The following is a 20,237-nucleotide window of genomic DNA, read 5'->3' as shown; positions in this document are numbered from 1 at the left end:
TGTTCTCAGTATTGTAGTCCATTAATATGGACTACAGAAAGTCAAAGACTTGCAATTGTATAGTACCTTTTAAATCCGTAGGATGTCCAAAGTTCTTAACAGCAAATGAAGTATTTTTGAAGTGCAGACTTTGTAGCCAGTTTGTGCCCAGTATGGTCCTACAAACAGCGAATGAGATAAATGATCAATTTATCTGTTTTTAGTTGGGTGAAGGATGAATGTTGGCCAAGATGCCAGAACTCTCCTACTTAAAAATGCAATTGTAAGCTTTTCTCTCTCCCGCACTCCTGTTTATCAGTGCAGAATTAATGCAGGTGAAACTCCCAAGGAAGCCATTATTAGAAGAGTTAACATAATTTTGATTTTTCTGAGGTACATTTGAAAACATTATTGTAAGCTAAATTACAACAGTGTCTACACTTCAAAAGTACTTAATTGACGGTGAAGCGCTTTGGGACATTGAGGACGTGAAAGCTACAATATAAATGCAAGTTATTTCTTTCTGGCTGACCACTTCCAACTGTAGTCAGCAAGTACATTAAAGCTGTTGAGCACAGATGCAGCTGAGGAAACAACTGGTGCATGTTGGAGAGAGTCTTGTAGTGTGGCTTGGCTTGTGGGTGGCCCTGGGGAGTGCCAGTGCTAAGTTCTGCGCTTGGTTGAAAGCAAATAGAGTACAAAATTTATGTTCAAAAAGTATTTTTACGACAAAGTAAGATTTACTTAATTTTTATGCATAACAGTTCAACTAAATGGCCATTACTTATTCCATGTTTGTCTCATGCTACTTTTAAATTAATATATTACATTAGTTTATAATGGGAACCTTTTCATTTTGGGATCAATTCCAGACGAAATGGTAAAGGAGATTTTGATCCTGCTAGATGCAAGGGCCATAAGTGAAATTAGTTTGAGCAGTTTCAATACACCGAAGTCCTCCATAACTTGACACAGATTGGTAACCTCGGAGGGTGCAAGGATGACTGGTTTATAAGGTAAAGATGGTTAGATTTAAGGAACATTGGTGACTGTAATGGAGCATGATTGTGAATTTGAAGAAAACTGCACTTGACTTTGGGATACTTGATCCTGACATTAAGTGTAAAAAGTAGAAAAAAAATGTTAATAAACTCTTTCACCTTGAGCACAACAAGTAATCCACAGACTGCTTCATGTGCTTAACCCTTAGACTGCTGGTAGGTTAGGGCTTGGGGAAAAGGGAGAATGAAGGAAGAAAACAGCAGTGTGACAGATTTTAAAAATTGGAGATTCCTCAGTAGACGATGGTGCTCCACGCTAACACAGTTGAATTCATGTGACGAGAAGCATTGGGGTGACCCACTTGGAAGGCAGTGCTCTGCTTAAGCTGCTGGCCCGGTCCTTTTCTTTCCTTTGAGTTTGTTTAGTGCCTGTGTTAGTTGTAGTTTGCATCAATGCATCTAGAAGACGACATGCCAGTGCAAACAAATAGAAGCTGTTTGTTTCCTAAACTGAAAATATTCTTAAACTTGTAAAATCCTTCTTCAGGAGGAGGGTGAGAATTAACATTAGTGTGAGACCTCCCCCTGATCGATTTGTCACTTGCTTCTCAATTTTATATTTTTGTGTTATTCAGCGTACCAGAAAGTTGTACTGTTTGGATTCACCTCATCATTATGCACATCTGAGACATGAATTTGAACTGAACAAAGGTTTATCTGCCCTGCACCCAAAATATTCTGATTGAAGAAAGCAAAGCATTTAAAATTCACTGTATGGTGTATGAAAGGCCATGTCAAATTTCATCTTTTCATGTTTTTATACTGTGCAAAATGAGATCTGGTGGTTGTATTGCAGTATGTTGCTGCATAGAACTAAATGTCCCTGAAGTGAATTTGCAGCAATTGAAGTCTTAAAATTGGAAAATAAAGTGTTTAGCACATAGTATTGTCAACAAGTTTTTCCAAAGAAATGTAATTTAGAGAGATTCTGTATGTTGGGTTTAATCTGTGAGTAATTTTGGTTTGTATACAACAAAGGAGACTTAGTGGCTGCTGTTTTCTCGGGTGAGCAGAAGATATTGGGTGTAAAATTAGAACCGTGAAACTCTCTATACAGCATATACTGAAGCCAAAATAACTTTCTCCTTGCGTGATCTTGGCAGTGTTGAAATCTGAATCCATATAAAGTTTGTTTTTCTATATCATTGATGTAAGAAGTTAAATCTGCGGGAAAATGACCGTGATGGAACACTCTTTTTCTCTGGACAAATTATTTTAAAGCAACTTCAATAAGCTTGTGCGTCCTTAGTTTGTGGAGCTAAAAGTATCACTAGCATGACTGAAGAAAGTAAAAGATGAAGGTGAGTTATAAGATGTAGTGTGTGTTTTTCTCTTGCCATTTCAAATTTGTTGACTCGATATAGTTGCCTCGTTAATTTTAGCTGAGCAATTTATCCTATCACTATTCCTTCAAACAACAGCAAAGTTATAGTTGTAAACTTTATATATCTTTCAATGTAAGTGGAAACTAAACCACCTGCGAACAATTTTCTTTGTTGTGCAATTGAATATCTAAACCATTTTTATGTGACTACTTTTACTATCATTCACCCATCAGACAAGCATAGGTTATTGACAGCAATTGATTAAGTTGGTAGCCTTATTTTGACAGCACCTCCCAAACCAGCGACCTCTACCACCCAGAAGGACAAGAGCAGCAGGCACATGGGAACAACACCACCTGCACGTTCCCCTCCAAGTCACACACCATCCCGACTTGGAAATATATCGCCGTTCCTTCATCGTCGCTAGGTCAAAATCCTGGAACTCCCTTCCTAACAGCACTATGGGAGAACCGTCACCACACGGACTGCAGCGGTTCAAGAAGGCGGCTCACCACCACCTTCTCGAGGGCAATTAGGGATGGGCAATAAATGCTGGCCTCGCCAGCGCCGCCCACATCCCGTGAACGAATAAAAAAAAAACATAAAGCAAAATAACCTTGTTCTGGCAAAGGTGAAGTCCAAGATGCCAACCTAATAACCAAATTTATATACTGTTCTATCTCACAATGTTGAAAGTAAATCACCATTTTCAAACCATAACTTAAATGCCCCACCACCGCCAACTTAATATTTGCATTTCACCCCTTCCTCTCAACACCATTCCAAAAGGTAGGGGTGAATAAATAATCACTTACTCGACCTCGCTGTGCCATAATTGAGCTGACTACCTGTGAATGTATGAATTGTAATTTCTTCTGAATGGTTTGCTTGTGACTTGTAACTTTTTGTAATGCTTCTTATCCAAAGTATGCAATTTTTGTAGTATTTTCCCCCCCTCACCTTGCTTCAGCTGAGGGGACGATTCTTAGCCAATTGTACTGCTTATTTTCTCCCTCTTTCTTTCCTGCAAAATGATTTGACAACATTTAGAATATGTTAGTTGTACTCCATGGGAAAGTGGGGAGGCAGAAAGATTTTGCTGATACCCTGGATATTACAGTAGCATTATTAGCTGAATATAGTTAAGGGTGGTGGTAGAAATAAGTCTACCAGGATTTCTGTAACAAAGGTTTTTTTGACCATTTGAAAAAGTACAGTCCACATCTTGATTTTTTTTCCACATTTTGATTCCCCCCCCCCCCACCATCCTGTAGCTATCTCATTCCCAATTTATGCTCTGAGAGGACAGACTGAACCCACCATTGGATCTCTTGACATCTTTTAGTGAACTTGTTTCAAGTAAACTCAAATGTGAAAGTTGTCAAATGTTGGTAATTTAAGCTGGGAATTTTCAGTTTTTATTGTGAAGCGTTGCAGTTCTGGCATCACAGATTGACACAAACAAATTTCTATGAAGAAGGCATTTTCAAAACTGCCCAAAAATCTCCACTGTGAAAGCTCTGGCCAACTTTTATTTCACCTTTGTCATGAACCAGATGCTTAAATTGAAATGGTGTTGTCAGAAGGATTTCAGTAAAACATACTTGAATTGTGGGAAAATAACCCCGCAGTAAAGATCGTCGGGGCTTATGGAGTCGGTGTCGTTCCCTGTTTTCCCCTTTTTAAAAAAAAAAAAATCCCAAGTAGCTATTTTTGCTGTGACAAAAGTATTCTAAAGGGGGCGTAGGAACAGATCGACCTGGCGGTGTATGTTCGCAAATTTTTGAAGGTGGCAGGACAGGTTGAGAAAGTGATTTTAAAAAAACATATGGGATTCTGGGCTTTATAAATAGAGGCATAGAGTACAAAAACAAGGACGTTATGATGAACCTTCATAAAATACTGGTTCGGCCACAACTGGAGTATTGTGTCCAATTCTGGGCACCATACTTTAGGAAGGATGTGAAGGCCTTAGAGAGGGTGCAGAGAAGATTTAATAGAATGGTTTCAGGGATGAGGGACATCAGTTATGTGGATAGACTGGAGAAGCTGGGGCTGTTCTCCTTAGAGCAGAGAAGGTTGAGAGGAGATTTGATAGAGGTATTCAAAATCATGAAGGGTTTAGACAGAGTAGATAGAGAGAAACTGTTCCCATTGGCAGATGGGTCGAGAATCAGAGGACACAGATTTAAGGTGATTGGCAAAAGAACCAAAGGCGACATGAGTAAAATCTTTTTTATTCAGCGAGTAGTTATGATCTGGAATGCGCTGCCTGACAGGGTGGTGGAAGCAGATTCAATCGTGGCGTTCAAAAAGGAATTGGATAAATACTTGATGGGGGGAAAAGATTTGCAGGGCTACAGAGGAATGGGACTGACTGGATTGCTCTTACAAAGAGCCGGCACGTACTCGATGGGCCAAATAGCTTCCTGTGCTGTAACGATTCTATGATTATAACGAGTGCTGACTGAGTGCAGGGATTTTACAGGGACTGCAACAAACTGAACTAACACATAGCCCTCCCAGAAAAATAACAACTGGATCTTTTAATCTCTAATTTATTTTTCATTCAAATCTTGGGTTGTCACTGTATATAGCATAGTCCTCACCACTTACACCATCTGCTCTTATCACGGGCAGCCGCATATATCGGACAAATAACGCTAACCATTTGCCAGTACCGTAGTCATCACTTACAAAGGCACCACTTAAAATGTATTAAACCCCCGGCTGTTTCAGGCAGTTCAATAAATTATTTGCACCTTGTTAATCCCTGTACTTATCCCATTTACACATTGCTTCACAACATCCCTCTATCTTTGCAATGTTTTTTTTATGCACCGGGGATTTGTGTGACAAACTGCTCTGAGTTAAACCGGAGTTGTATGGTCACGGAATCAAAGATATTGGGGATTAAAATATCGAAAAATCAGTGGAACTTTGCATTTTACTTGTAGCACATATCCTGAAGTTACTTGATCCGGCCATAATACGATGCATGAAGATGAAAGAAAATACATTAATGTTTTAAATTTGCTTGGTTTAAACTGTAAATGTTCGGCTGTTGGTCTCAAACGTGAGGCATTGGTGATCAGCTCTTATATAATGGGCTGGATTTCACTAAAAATAGCGGTAAGGCGAGCAGAGCTCACCGTTCAAGTGCAAATCGGACAGTAACTTCCGGCGACCGCATATGCACAGTTAAATGCAGAAATCCCGAAGTTGCTGTATGAGATCCGATGCTGCTCCAAAATCTGTGTGAAAATGGCATTTCGCTGTCTGGCTCCACGTTCTAATATATTGAATGGCATGAAGTTCCTGTACTTATCTGATACGAACTAAACTCGCCAAGAAAAGTTAAGTCAAGTCATTTCAAGACTAAGTAGCCTTTTAACGCTGTGGTAAGTCTTAATTACTGCCCAACAACATCTCTGGTACTGAAAATTAACTTGTGCAAGTGTAGAGTCTCATTTCTTCAGATTTTAATTATTGGTGGGCTTAAAAAATAAATTTAAATACATTTATTTTCCTTTTTCCTTTGTCTCTTTGTTCATTCTTTCTCACCCTCTCTTTGTTTTGCTTTCTGTACCTGATTTGACATTGAATTCACAATTCTAACCTATACTTCCTGGTTCTCACACTGCGCTCTTATTAACAGTGCTTCAATCTGATTGGTTAAGGAGATACACAGCTGCTTTCCCTGTTCATGCAGGCCCCAGATGCCCTGTAGAGGGTGTTGTGCTTTTTGGATCTCCAATTTACAGCAACTTTAGTGAAAGTCTATGGGCAAGTGCCAATGTTGGTTCGCTGCTCACTACTGTCCACCAGGCATATGGCGTTAACACCAACTTTAAGTGGTGGTAATGTATTTTGAACTATGTAACACTAGTTGTTTGAAATCAAACATGGAATGTTACTTTTAAAGGTTGCACCAGATGTGACTCTGTTGGCATGAGTTAACTGGGCTACAGTTGAATATGGTGGTTTTTGCAAACTTACTCTACTTAGGCCTCTACGAAATGAAATTGTCTGGATGTTATTTTTTTTCCTTGCTTCTGGCCAGAATTTGCTTACAAGATCTTTCCTTATCAGTCAGCTATGTTATACATTCCTTAAGCTAAATGTCAAATGACCATATCAAATGTCTTAATATCAAGAGACCATGCGTTTGCAATAAATGCAAAAACCTAGCTTTGGTCACTTCCTAAACTGAAGACGTACAATATAAAACTTCCCTTTGTATTTTTTTTTCTGTCTCCTTTTTTTTATGGCCCCCTTACCAAGGAGGGGGGAAAATCTGGAATGTGATTAATGAATAGATTCCACAGATGTTCACTTGCATTATGTCAGTCAGGTTCCTTCAGCTGTCCTCAAGTCACCTTAAATGTTGTCTTTCTGTTTATTTCACTCTTTAAGGCACCAATTTAAACTGGCACAGTTTCTACTGTAAAATCCAGCACACTACCACCTTATTTAATAACCTGGGAGTGTAACTAAAGCAATGGCATTATTTTGGTTTCAAGGCATTTGGCTCACTTTTACACTGGTGTGCCAAATGTGCTGGATTTTACTGAACCTAAATGGAAAGAACCAATTATTTCTTTTTCTAAAATTTCCACAAACCTTTAGCATGCCACCTTTGTCAATTAACTCATCACTGTGGATTACTTTTGTTTTTCATATAAGATCAACATTTGTATTTTAAAAGCTTATGATGTGTTAACTATTGTGTAAAGTGTATTTTGGGTGGGTGGGATAGGAGTGAATTGGCATCCTTTTCCTGAAATGATCTTGTAGTTGTGCTGAGTAGGCTATCGTTTTCAACATGTTTTACCTTTTGATGTGAATGTGTAGATGGGTAAGCTGTTTTTCCCCTTCCGTCCCCCACCTGTAAATTTGGCCTGGCACTTTGCAGTTGAGGGGGTGGATGCACGACCTGTGACTGTGACCAAAGCTTCATCACCAGCTGCGAGGAGGCGCCAAGGTCTACCCCGAACTGAGTGCCCTTTGTGTTATCAGTGGGGTGGGGAAGAGGGGAGAAAGGGAAAGAACATTGTCGCTTCTGTTTGGCATCTCTTTTGAAGATGCTCTGAACTAAAACTGAGCAAAGTGCAGTTTGAACCTGTATCAGTCAGTGTCATTGTGCCACCTTCAACACGTTCTATTTTTAAGTGTAACTCTGCTGTGTAGTCAGGAAAATGATCAGAGTGAATTGATAGAATTATTTTGAGATATGAATATGTTAAGCACAAAGCTGTAAGATATTCAGTATTTTGTACATCAAGTACTTTTCTACAAGCTATACTGAATTAAATATATTTTAGCAATGCTATGAATGTAAACAGTTTCCTTTTCATTATGCTATCAGGGATAATAATTTAAAAGAATTATAAAGCGGGATGAGGGAAACAGCTTTTTGTGAGGGAGCTGCACATATTCTCAGGCTATATGGAATTGAAGTGTGTCATCAAAAGAAGCCACCGCATTGATTTTGTGAGGGATTAACTGCTTTTACTATAAATGTTACCAATTTTAATTTGTCACAATATTTTTGTTAATTTACAAAAATTCAAAGTACAATATGTGCATTGGGGTTTCATGTATCAAATATAAACCCTGGCTCTGCTGGTGGCTTTGCGGTTGACCTATATTGAGCCTTCAGTCAAGTACTGTGTATAGCTGACTCCATATGCTATTTTCCTTGTGGACCTGTAGTATTGCCCAGTGTATTAGAATGCAAATAGAGTGTATGCAAATCAGTGCAGTATGTTGGAGGATTAGCAATAGTTTACAGCTTTCAGGTTCATGTGATGTTTTGGGATTAACTCAAACTGTATTTTGAGAAGGAAATTCTTAGTGAGAATCTTTGTGTAGGATATAGATATAGATTAGGTCTTCATAAAAATTTCACATTGCTATGAGACAGTATAAAAGTAAAGATTAGCTGAACGTCTCTGGGTTTTGCCAAACACAAGCAGAAAATGGTGCAGGAGAAGACAGAACACAGGGTTTAAAGCAACAAATCACTATGTAAACATAGTACTTGATGCGTGTTGCATGCAAATGAGGTACCAGCATTGTTTATTGATAAACACATAGAAAACCTAAATGCTTGTTTTAAAGGCAATGAGTTGGATTTTTCTGGTGCAGATCTACTGATATTAGTTTACTCAGTCATCCTGAACAGCCAGTTGAAAGAAAAATGGTATATTTAAACCTCAGAACACAAAGGGACGATTAGTGCTGTGATTCATGTTTGTTTACGTGGAACTATTCATCTCCAGCTAACAGTTTCCATATTTTCTTTCCCTGAGCTTGCTTGATTTTGCATCATGTAGACTTTCTGATCCACATACTCCAAAACAATACTGGGAAATATCGGTGCTTTTGTAAATGTGATTTGTATGCGTTTGTGGTTGAGGTTTATTTGTAAAATATATGCAAAATGAAACCAGACTGCTGTGCTGTAGTTGCTAATATGAAGGGAAACTATCCAGGTTCAGTTGGAGCTGTTCGCAACATGGAGTACAACATATTGGATCTTGCACATTTCTTCATATTTTGCAAACCAAACAAGTAGGGAGGGTAAGATAGCTACAAATCTCACTGCTCTTTCAGTAGCATTAGGGGTTTCATCTTTGCGATGTAAAAACCGCCCAATGTATGCCTCAGAGGACCTTGGGGAGAACGGACTTACTTCCTAGTTGTGCCCTCGGTGTGACCCGCATGGGTTTCCCACAATCTACACGTCTCCTTTTACGTGTACTTAAAACAGTGTTTTGTATTTCAGCCGCTCAAATCAAGGGCTCGAGCCAGGAACGTTCCCCCCCCCCCCATTTTTAGAGAGCCATTGTCTTCATGAGCAGTGTTTTGGCAAATGTTATCTTGTTTACCAAATTTGTGTTGTTGCCAATTATGATTAATGCCCTTAAGAGAAAAAATGGCAATTCCTCTTCTCCCTGCCTTTCCCCCAGCCATTAATGGTGCATACGTATTGCAGAATTGCTGCTCTAAATAGTTCTACAGTATTCCTCCTAGGTTCTGGTGCCATGGAAACCACTACATTTGTATTGTGGAATGGATTGTGCAACAATTCAAATACTGTACCACAAAACAACTGCACATGTAGTTTAAACTCTGATTCATGACTTGGCCTCGAGCTATTCTACCTTTCTTAGCAACGAAGGGAGAGAAAGAGGAAAAGGTCCGTGCAGGCCAGCCAGTGTGTGTAAAATTGCTTTGTTAGCCTGTTCAGGTGGCCTGAGCCAGTTTGCCTGCTCATCTTTTCCTGACAGCAACTTCCTGTGTGTTTACGTTGCTGTTGGGCCTATTGGCACCACATCCAGACAAATTTGTGGATACTCCCTTTTTTTTAAACTGGTCCTGTATGTCCCAGAGGTAGCAAAGCTCTCTGTAAAGCACTTTGGACGTCGTGATCGATGCAAGTCCTATCCCTTTTACTGTGCTGCCATTCAGTGTGGCTGGCATCAATGGTAGTCTAAAAATAGGAAATAAGGCTCGGGAAGGTGGGGAAATCAACACTATCATTAATGTAATAACAATTTGTGGTGACAGCCTTCGCTGAATGGTGTATAGCAGAGGATTAGGGGAGAAGATGACAGATTAAAAGAGCGAGCGAGACATAGGACTCAAAGCAACATTGGGAGGTCCCACAGCAATAGTATTTTCAACTGTTCCCCAAAAAACTATAATCAAAAATGTGATTTTGACAGAAAATATTGAGCAGTATGGATACTCCAGAATGTGTAAAATTGCTTTTTATTTCCAGATTTTTAAAACTGAATTCAACTTCTCAAATTGCCATGGTGGGATTTGAACTCACATCCCACATGCTCTGGCTTACTCATCCAGGTCTCTGGATTTATAGTCCAGTAACATAACCACTGCACTAACGTACCCCCTACTTGTTTCAGCACTGGCAAAGTTGGTAGCTCTGATTAGGAAGCCAGCACATAATGAGCTGTAAAAATGCCTTCACTTTTTTGACACGTGACCAGCAAGGAATGCTGGAAACCCAACCTCGGTGTTAAAAAGTTATGCCACAGTGCCCTAGCCTTAGAGCTGGTAAATGCAGTTAGCAACTCATTAGGTGACTGAGATTGTCTAGTTATCCAATCTAGTGTTCTTTATTACTTGTTTACTACACAGAATAGCTGAAAGAAACCTAAGATTATGGATTGCACTTTTTGCATCTGAAGCTATTGTGACCCTGATGGGATGCTCGTTATGGGCCTAAGTGAAGCGAAAGACTGACACATTTTTGTTGTGGATTTTTTTTGCTAATGATCAGAATCTGTGTTTCTGCAAAATGTGCTTTTTTGAATCATGTGAAAAGTTGGGACAGATTTCAGACTGTAAGGATGTGCTTGAACACCCAGCGTGCAAATATCTGGGAAGACAAGCTCCTTGTTTTTATTTTGCTTTTTTTGTTAATTTTGTATTGATCAAGGTGAGGGAAGTTAATCCTGGGGAATGTGAAACTCTTGAGATTTTCAATCTTGGGCCCCCAGTGTCATGTTATGGACGTAATCCGATGCAAGGCAAACCTTTCTCTACACTACCCCGGTAATGTCTCATCTTCAATCTCCGAGCAGTCCTGCTGCATATGTGTGACGTACTCGGTCTTACTTTTCGGAACTTTCTCCTTAAGCTTCTCCTCTTCGCTGCCTTTTAAAAAAATCTTTTTATAACCCATCTTTCAGTCACCCTCCTAATCCCTCTTTATGGCTATTCATCCATTCCTGCGTCTATTTCTACTTGTGTAGCCCTGTGGGATTTGTTTGAAAGGTTAACAGTGCTATATAATTATAAGTTGTTGCTTTAGAAGCAGTTCTACAAGCGAAAGGCATCCATGATTTGCTAATCACAGCAAATGCCATGCTTATAGGTACAGAATAAAGTACATTTTTGAATAAAATTGCCAGTGAATTACTGCCTAATGTTAAAATGGGGCAGGGTTGTGCTATGAGCCCAATGCCCACTTCAAACTGAGTTGATACATCTCAAACCCATTTCACGTAGGACTGTTACAGCCAGAAGTCATTGGAGGCTTTCGTTCCTTAAGTTTGGGCTGGATTTGAACTGAGTTCAGGAGTTGAAAGATCAGTGTCTGAATGACTACACCTCCAAGTTTCCTGACTTAATCTTACTTGATAAACTGTCATAGAAGTTCTCACTCAAACTGTTACAATCTGTGGATTGGTAAATGAGCTGATTACTACCTTGGCCCTGACCCTTCTTCACAAGTGTTTTCCTTGATTTTCTTTCTGTTGAGACAGTTTGCTATTTTGAAATGCTCTATTGCATGCAACCTCAACATTTAGTTTTTGCAACTTTGGATTGCATATTTTAAGAGTCTGTATATAATTAAGATTTTCTATCTATCTATCTATTTGTCTCTGTCCTGTGTGGAACTTCAAATTTACAGGTCATTTACTTCTGACAAGTGTTAGCTTTATTAGAACTGAAATATTACATGTAGGAATCGTTTACTTAACGTTTACACAGCTGTCATGGTTCTGGGGTGATAGTAGTGATGCTGTTTGCTATGATGCCTTCCACAACTGGAATCTTTGGAGGTTAAGGTGATGATGCTATTGATTTTATTCCTGCAGGTGTGTCTGATGTACCTACAGCCATGATCAGTTGGGGATCAGAGGATGAGACAGCTTGGTTAGTGGTAAGCTGAGTGGGAAATTCTTGCCAGTACAGGGGAATTTTTTCAATTTATCTTGGCTTCGGGAGACAGGTGGGGGAGATGGGAGAAGGCTGTTAAAGCTGGGCTTGGCTTGTAATGCTTCCAGTTTGGGGAAAAGCTGATGGTAAAAAGTCTTGGCTGTGGGAACATGGCAGACTTAGGGTAATGGCTCAGTACTGCCTAAATAGTTACTAGGACAATGGTATTAGTTCCGTACGATGAGTGGAAATGAAAGTCTGCATGCGATCCTGACAAAACTTTTGGAACTTCACTCGTATGAAGAGAGACCGCTTTAAAGTTGGTTTGTTGCTGGGTCTTACTGGAAGCTGTGTGTTTTATATGTATTTCTAATCTGAAGATTTGGTTTGGTCTCTTTATCTTGAGCACCAATTTAAAACATGTCAGTTCCAGGTTGTGATAATTATAGCTGTTGCCCACGGGTCTACGGTTTGTGTTTTTGGCTTGACGGCTTTTGACATTTGTGTTAGTGATTTACTATCTGACTACATAAAGCAGCTGAGTCATAACAGAAGTAACCACAGGAAAAGTTGTCACTAAAATGGTTAAACAGAGTTTCTAGAATTCACTGTCTTGCAATTTATCTGTATCTGCTAAATGATTATTCCACTTTACTGTTCTGCTTGGTGTGTATTTCAACAATCCATCATTCGTGGATTCACTTATTTACGTTCTTTGATTTGTTAAGCGTGTCAGCTTGAATCAGTGATAGCAACCTTGTCTCTGAGTCTGAAGGTTCTGGGTTCAAGCTCTACTCCAGGACTTGCACGCACACAAACTAGGCTGGCTCTTAAGTAAGGTATTGGGAGAATGCTGTCTTTTAAGTGAGATTTTAAACTGAGACTCTGTTTGCCTGTTGAGGTGGATGTGAATGATCCCATGCCACCATTTGAAGATGATCAGAGAGTTCTCCTGGTGTTGTGGCCAAAATTCATCCCTCATTCATTATTCAACATTCATCCTTCAAACAACACCACCAGAACAGATTCACTGGTCATTTTATATCTCTTGCTGTTTGTGGGATCTTGCTCTGTGCATATTGGTTGCCACGTTTGTCTACATAATGGTGACTACATTTCAAAAGTATTCCACTTTGGTACATCTAAGACATGAAAGATTCAAGCTCTTCCTCCTTCCTTTTTCCTTCTGCTCAGTGAGTTGTGTGAAGTATTTTGTTTTATGTAGTAACATGACTTATAAAGGTGACATTAGTTGATTCACAATCTAAATTAAACTTTGCAGTATGCAAATTGCAACAAGTACTAAATTTTGTATGAATCTTCTAAATATATGACGTCATTGTATAATACCAAGTTTGTAAATGCCTAAAGAAACTTGGATAGATTTTGGAGGATTACTTTTTCATAAGTTTGTTATCCTTAATGTTTTCTGTGCTTGCTAATCTTCTGGGTAAAAATCTCAATCCTTTCCGACTGTTACATTTACTCCATATAAATACAAAAGGCCACATTAGGAGGAGACTCCAGATGTTTGGTTTTTAGGCACCTCTTTGTTATTGGGTATAATATTAATTGTTGAGATTTAGTTTCTGTCTGGCATAAGATGGTAAATTATTCATAGAATTGGGCCTTGCTGCTATTGTCATGTGTAATTTGACATTTTACTTTTAGTTTCATGTTCTAAGCTGCTTGGAGATTGAAAAAGCCAGTAAATGCAAGGCTTTAATGAGCCAGTTTCTTACCACATTGCCTATTGGTGGTAATCAAGTAAAAGCACCATTATTGCCAAATCCTTAAAAGCTACTCTGGGCAATGGAAGGCAAGTCATTAGTGATAGAAATCAGTGCTAAGAACTGCAACTCACCTTGGAGCTGCCCTTCTGAGGTTGAGGAACAGGTTTCTGCTTGAGTGAATTTGTGATTCTATCCACGAGAAGAGGGGTCCTAGTTACACTTAAAACTAGTGAGGAATCTTGCTGATGGCTCTTCAGGTGACTCTTGAGTTGCTGCCTTGTGTATCTGAGGCATTGGAAGCCAACGGTGGGATCAAAAAATAATTGTTGTTTGCTTAAGGCTCAGGAAACACACTTACATTTTATTTGTTTTTCCTTTTGGCCTGGTGCCTCATATGACTTATGAAGGAGCTAGAAGCTTTGGAAGCTTAAGGTCTTCGTGTATCTGCACCACGCAGTTATGAAAGTATTGCAGTGCATGTCTCTGTCAGCATTGGATTTGTCTGGGGATCCACTGTACTCCACTTGCCACCTTGAACAATGGACTAACCAGTGACTTTTGATGGGTGGTGCTCACACCACCAGCGCACCCCCCCCCCCCACCCCCACCCCCAAAATGTTAGACTTAAAAGGATCTTGAAATTGCTGACTCGTCAACAACAGGGGTTCTCGTAGGTTACAGCATTAATTTGAACATAGTTCTCCTGCACTGAGGAGAAGTGCACTCTGCTGTCATTGAAGCAAGATGAGAAAGACCAAAGTCCCAGTGCAAGTTAACCTTGTGGCACATAAGACTTGAGTCTAAGCAATTTTGATTTGTGGTTCAGAGCTCTTCAGCAAGTAGTGAAAGGAGTTCCTTTGGCACCTGTGTGAGATCCAGAATCAAGCTGTAGATCTGTGGCAAAAAGGGAAATGGTGAGAAGGTGTCACAGCTTACATTGTCACTCAGCTTCCTGGTGCGATAGTTAGCCTCATAGTAGCATGCCTTTTGCCAAATCCCTTATGTCTACTCCTGGATTAGGTAGTTGATGAATAGTAAGCCTGGTACACGGCAATGAAATAAATGTGTTTATATTGTGCCTCATCACATCTGAGATGTTTCAAAGCACGTTTCACAAATTACTTTTAAAATGCAGTCACTTTTATACAGGCAAGTATGACAGCCAATTTGTGTACAGCAAGGCCTCACAAACATCAAGGTGGCTGACCAGTGAACCTGTTTCTGGCTTTGTTCGATGGAAGAATGTCCAAAGGATGGTATCCCTAACAATGCAACGCTTCTTCATTAGTGATTGTTTAGGATGAAGAAAAAGCACTGAACTGAACTTCCAACTTAGATTCTGAACTCATGTTCTGGAATTGGATTTGAACCCACCACTTTCTCATTCAGAAGAGAACCAAGCTGATCGGTGATTCTTCCCATTGGACTTATTCATCTAGAACAGCAAAGTGGCTCGTTCTGCGCTAAAGACAGATACTTATGAGCATCATGAGGACACTTTGAGGCTAGGGATAACAACTGATGGATGTCATTATCTGGAGCTGAGAATGTGAATGCATGGTCATCTATCCAGGGTTTGGTGTCTACCTTGATTAGAATTGGAGAGACGCAAGCAATCACTGATGCTCTACAACTCCCAACTGGTGGACCCACCATTTAATAGGTATGGTTTGTGTCCATTATATGGCCTGGAGAATGGTAACCAGACATTCACAGGTTATGGTGAATTGTACAGCTCACCACTCCATTCTGGAGGATTTTCTGGTGCTTCCTGTCTGTTTAACGAAGGCTTAAAGACAAAATCTGTCTGTTGACCAACTAGTGACTATCATCCTTTGGAGATGGAGTGGAGGTAAACTAGGTCTTCTTAGGGTCAAGTTGGCTGTACAATGACATATTTGGCAATGAGAAATTGAAATAGAGTTTGTGACAAGGATTGAATTAATGAGGATACAGAGCCAGCTAGTCTGGGATCTGAAAGGGCATACTTGTCACTGTGGGCTGAGATTCTTCCCTGTTGGGTTCAGATCATTCTGCAAGCTAATGTGCTAACAGGTATACTGGTTATAGCTGGGCAAGCAGTGTGTGTTGTGTTGTGGTGGGGTGGGTGAGGGTGGAAGTAGGAGGGAATGAAGAGAGAACTATCTTTGGGAGGCAAATTCAGATATTAAAAATAAAATTAGGCACAGATTTCTCTAAAGCTTTAATTCTCCGAACGGTTTACTGTCAAGCAAGGTTGTATTTTTGTCAGGGGAATTTTGTGTGGCTCAAATCACATTTCAGGAAATGAAACGGATTGTTCGCGGGTTAAAGATAAAAATGCTGTAATAATTGAACAGGACTGTGACACCAAACAGTAATTTGAATGGAGTTGTGTTGTTTACTGAAACCTCAGGACTATTTCAGTGCTGCATCTTCATGAAAATGGAAAATATAATGAGAAAAATGGTTCATGTTATTTGATTTGAATTCTTTCTTAAATGAAAACTGTCTCTCAGTAAAACTTAATTTGCTAGTTATTTCTGCAGTTGGTTTAAGCAAGAATCTATACTTCTAGGAACTTCATTACAGTTAAAATGAAGTTAGAAACTTGGGCAGCACTTGAAAGAAACATATAGCAGTAGCAAGTGTGGCCATCGGAAATCTAATTTTACTGGTAAAACCCATGATTTGATCAACCAAGGCAGATGGCAAGCCTGTGCATAGTTTCTTTAGTATTGCTTTGAGAATAAATGTGGTATTGGTTTTATTTGTGTTTTTTCATCTTGGGACTGAATTATTAATGAAAGGACTTGTTGATAGTTTGACAATCATGCTATGAATGATTTTTATTTTAATTTCAACTTTTATCAAAGAAAAGGATTTTTCCCACATTTTAAACTTTCTAAATTGAAAGTTTGCCCAATACATTTGTGTTGTACTGTATATGTTTTGCCAGGAAAAGAGAGATGGGAATAAAATCTATGCAGTTGTAATTTAAAATAACTTCTGATTAGCCCAGCCAACTAGCAACTCTTGCAGCGAGTAGCTCCTTCAAAAATGTTCAGCTTCAAGAACATTACATGTGTTGGATTTATGTTCTGTGTATATGTACTGATAGATGATTACAGTTCAGTGCAATATTTCATCTGCATGTGATGGCAATAATGGTGAAATAATTCACAAACATTGAAGTTGATAGTTGTGTAGGTCTTGCTCGTGGGTGGTTAAATCTAATATTCAAATATCAAAATATTTCTTTTTTGCATCACCCACTCTAATTTACACTTCCTTCTCAGTCCTTCCGCTGTTCATTTCGCAATCCTTCAGTCTGATTGATTGATTAAGGAGATACCCTGTTGGTTGCTCTGTTCACTCAGGTCCCAGATGCCCTGTTTCCCTCGCTGCGATGTTATCAGCTCGCACTTTCAGGAACTTAGTGGGCAAAAATGTTTTGAACTCAAGGGTGTAGGGGCAAGTCTAACTAACAGCAGATGCCGTTAGAAGCCCTGCTACAGTAAAATCTGGCCCAGTATTTTAAGACCATATTCTTAGCAAGGGGGGCTGCTTTAATACACTCCTACTTTATGTGGGATGATTTTTGTTTCTGTCCTGTTGCATTGGAAGTCCTACATAGTGGGATTCAAAATGAATTAAACCTGCCACTTTCATTTTTTTCCAATTCTAATTTAGATACCTATGTGATCGGAATTCTGGGTAAGCTGTACTATAGCATCCTGTGTTGATGGTTGAATTGTTAACATACAGCAGTACTATCACTGACAATATGAACTTCAATAATGTTGTTGGATCAAATTAGCTTGGATCTTAACTCGGCCTGCAATTTCGACTCAGCTGTGAAGCTCAGTGAGCTGCAGCTGAGTGTTCCCAGCTGCCCGCAGTCTAACCCCGTCTCTGTAACAGTTGGTCTCCTACTGTGCCTAACCCGGAGGAGCAGTGAAAACCATTGAGACTTGTTTCTTTGGGGATATGCTGCCTTAGCTAAATCAAATTTAGAATTCTATTAACCCAGGTTAGGAAGATTTTAAAAATGTTTTACATTGCACTATTCATTGGGATTGGTGGGGGGATTGTGGATTTGCACATAATTCAATCGCCTAATATGCCCAATCTCGATGGCCTGGGACTAATTTCCTATTGGATGAGTTAATGTTCCAAAAATAGTATTTCACCAGTTTGCCACAGTGTTTATCCAAGTTTCTTTGAGTCGTTGGCACAGTAAATCCAAATGTTATTAAAATTGTTAGTTTTGGAAGGAATTGAAGTGGGGAGTATGTCTGTCTCTGGCCACTGGTAATAAGGCTGTATATTGGCACTGATATTCAAATTAAGGTTTACAGTTTCAAACGGGGAGCTGGAAATGTAAATGGATTCCACAATAAGTTACAGGAAGCTTGATCTTCACCTGCATGTAACTTTTCCAGTGTAGTTTTCAATATGGTGGGCAAAGTTCCTGAGAGGTTAAAGGGACTAAATATGAAGGGACGTTAAAAGGTGCCTTTGATGTTGATTAAAACCCAGATTAAAATACAATTGAAATTGTTACACACTGCACAGTCAGCGACATTTAGAAAGAATTCTACACTTACGAATGGGACCGTGTGGAGTCATTTCTTGTGCTTATGAATTATTTGTGGGTTAAATTCCTTATTCAGCTTGATGATAATTCCATATAAAATGCCATCAAGATGAAATGTAACTGTTAAATCTTTGCTTTCTTGGTAGGCACTGGGAGCAAATGCTTGTACCTCCATCCTGTATTTAACTGGCTCCTCCAACTTGAGGAATTGCAGTGGGGAGGGAGCATGTCCATGTGTCCCAGTAAGGTCAAAAATGTGCTACTATTTTGAATTTTAGTAACAATGAGTTATGGACTGAGCAAAGTAAACTGGGTCTGCAAGAAACAATTCAAGTATTGTGTATTAAAACTGCTTGAAGTCCTATTGCCCACAGCTGAATTGAAGAGTACAAATGAGTGCATATGAAAAAACAAACTCTCCAGTTTGTATACCCATTCATGATGTAAATGGTAATTGCCTCTCCATATGTATAAAAGTACACAAGGGAGGCAAATACAGTATGTTTACAAAACAATTCAAAAAATCACCTAGCAATTGGTCAGTGCCACTTAATTCTCTTATCAGTTATGTTTTTAAATTTAATAAAAATGCAAGCTGATGGGAGAAGGAGAAATGCTGGAAACCAGTGACAAGTGGAAAAGTAATTATTTTTGCAGTGCAATACTCACCATTCAGTTTCTCATTTTAAAAACCTGAGGTTAGTGGTAGAGCCACACTCCCAATGTGGAATTCAATCATTCAATTCCTAAGTTAAATCCCTGATGTGGAGATGCCAGTGATGGACTGGGGTGGACAAATGTAAGGAGTCTTACAACACCAGGTGTTGTAAGACTCCTTACATAAGTTAAATCCAAGAGTATATTCACTGCAGTACTTGTAACTACTGTAGCCCCATATTTGATTTTTAAAGTGCTTTGGTCTTTTTTTAATACCAGGATTTTTTTATAAAAAGTAATTGCATGCTATGGTGTTTATAAATATTGGACATAATTCCTGATTGTAGAGAGCCAAGTGGCTAACAGGATGCTGCTTGATACAGTACTGTATGGAAGAACAATTTTAAACATGATTACCCACTGGTATTTTTGATCATTTTAAAATATTGAAATCTTACAAAATGAAAGTCTCACTGCATCCATGGTTTCTTTGGTATAATCCTATCATATGGCAACTGACTCGGAAGGCGTTGGTGTAAGCGCCAAAGCAGTTAAGTTACTTTGCCACGCTGCAATATTGTGAGTGACTGATGAGTCCAATTCTCGAGGGACAGCCCTTGCCACAGATGATGCAGGTGGAAATCACGGGGCCAGATGATGAAGGCCACATAGTATTAACTCTTAAAGCCTGATGCGCTGTCCTCTTTGCTGTTTTCTATTTCCTCTCTCTCGGCCACCTCTCTTCAGCCTCTTTGTTTCCCTGATGCAACAAAGCCCCCAGTGTGGCCTGGCATTAGTTATGGGTTCCTAGCTAGTGGATCGATATTTTAAAAAAAATATATAAATTTCAAGTCCCTTTTACAAACCTCTTGAAACCTGAGCCTAGTTTGGCCCAGCAGTCTTGAAGCAACGATAAGTTTTCCACACAAAAGGTCCTTTTGGAATGCGCCCATCTTCCATTCTTGATCTATGTGAGGTAGCAATATCCAGCATTCCTGAATATAGCTTGGGTCATCAATGCTGCTTGATTTTTTTCCCCCCCCAGGAGTTATGCTTATAAAATATTGGAATGGTGCCCTTATTCCTATTTGTCCCCATACAATTATGATCCTAGTACTCTTCTTCTTTTCCCCCTCCCCCATGAACTGTAATGGCGAATGAAATTTGACCCCTTATTTACTTGTTCACTGTTGGTCACTGTGGTGCT

General features: G+C 39.4%; 1 protein-coding gene across 6 annotated transcripts in view; it reads left to right on the top strand.

Moving 5' to 3' along the window:
* tcf12 (transcription factor 12) overlaps positions 1 to 20,237 on the top strand; it is a 227,946-nt gene that overhangs the window by 41,893 nt on the left and 165,816 nt on the right. The window lies entirely within an intron of this gene.

Source organism: Heptranchias perlo, chromosome 34, assembly GCF_035084215.1.
Source record: "Heptranchias perlo isolate sHepPer1 chromosome 34, sHepPer1.hap1, whole genome shotgun sequence".
NCBI classification, from domain to species: domain Eukaryota; kingdom Metazoa; phylum Chordata; class Chondrichthyes; order Hexanchiformes; family Hexanchidae; genus Heptranchias; species Heptranchias perlo.
Note: the sequence above shows the minus strand (reverse complement) of the source record. Positions and strands in the feature narration are given on the sequence as shown.